This window comes from Peromyscus californicus, unplaced genomic scaffold (genome assembly GCF_007827085.1).
Source record: "Peromyscus californicus insignis strain IS unplaced genomic scaffold, ASM782708v3 Scaffold_20__1_contigs__length_68692818, whole genome shotgun sequence".
Lineage (NCBI taxonomy): Eukaryota > Metazoa > Chordata > Mammalia > Rodentia > Cricetidae > Peromyscus > Peromyscus californicus.
The window spans coordinates 16,834,138-16,835,433 of record NW_026294503.1 but is presented as its reverse complement, the minus strand read 5'-3'; the positions used below and the strand labels follow the sequence as shown (position 1 = coordinate 16,835,433).

Sequence of the window (1,296 nt, the reverse complement as noted above, 5' to 3'; positions counted from 1 at the left end):
TTTGAAAGAGACCTGGGAATTGATGAGTCTAACGAGTAAATCATATTTTGATATTCTTCCTGTATATGTGTGTGAGTAGGGTACAGGAGAAGATTCTAGAATGTTGAGGTTACTCAAGATAAAATTGAATTTTTATTCTTCTTCTTAAGAAGACTATGATGTAACAAGAGCGGAATGTCTACAGTTTAATGCATTTGGATGCTATCTGATTAGCCTATCTTGTTTTATGGACAAAATGATTTCTTTCTTTTTTAAACAAAACCTCTGAATCTAATCTCCATGTTCAGCTTTTTTCCTGACCATTAACAATTAACAACTTGTAACCAACCATCATAAACAATGACAATATCCATAACTCATTAAATGACCAAAACCCTCCTATCCCACCTCTTAGGAATGTGGGCGTCATTTTCTTAAAATTACTTCCATCTTTAGGTCTATGGCCATATCACCCTGGACGCGCCCGATCTCGTCTAATCTCAGAAGCTAAGCAGGGTCAGGCCTTGTTAGTACTTGGATGGGAGATCTCAGAAGCTAAGCAGGGTCGGGCCTGGTTAGTACTGGGATGGGAGACCACCTGGGAATACTGGGTGCTGTAGGAGAAGAGGCAGCTCCTCGTCCTCTTACTACTACCCCACGACCATGAGAGGGTTCAGGAACTCCATTCAAGTAGGACAATTCTAGAAACTGCTCCTGGCAGATATCATCTATCATATCTGGTACTAGAAATTCCTTTACTTCCTCTATGGCATGGGCCATAAGAGCATAAGCCTCACATGGGGGTCCAAAGACTTCAATGAAGACATACAGATCCGTATTTAAATGGGCATATTTGGGGTCTCCACCCTTGCGAAGCTCTTCCTCCTTGGCTTTGTCTCTCATTGAACCCTTTCCCAAGACAGAGATCTTTGCACCAGTCTCTTCCTGAAGTCGTTTGATTGTATTTCCTTGTGGTCCAAGGATCTTCCCCAAAAAATTGAACTTTGGATACTGCTTCACAGGTATCAGCACCCATTCTTTCAGCTTCAAAATGTGGTGATATTGTGTTCCCCAAAACATTGTGCACCCTAATAAACTTATCTGGGGTCAGAGACAGAACAGCCACTAGATACAAAGGCTAAAAAATGGTGGCACACACACCTTTAGTCCTAGCACTCCAGAGGTAGAAATCCCTCTGGAACTCTGTGAGTTCAAGGCCACATTGGAAACGGCCAGGCATGGTAACACACACCTTTAATCCCAGAAAGCGAGCCTTTAATCCCAGGGAGTGGTAGTAGAAAGCAGAAAGGCATATAA

At 42.4% G+C, this 1,296-nt stretch overlaps 1 pseudogene; it reads left to right on the top strand.

The window, feature by feature from the left end:
• The first annotated feature begins 435 nt into the window (after nucleotides 1-435).
• LOC128117264 (uncharacterized) lies at nucleotides 436-602 on the top strand (annotated as a pseudogene).
• The last annotated feature ends 694 nt before the right edge of the window (nucleotides 603-1,296 follow it).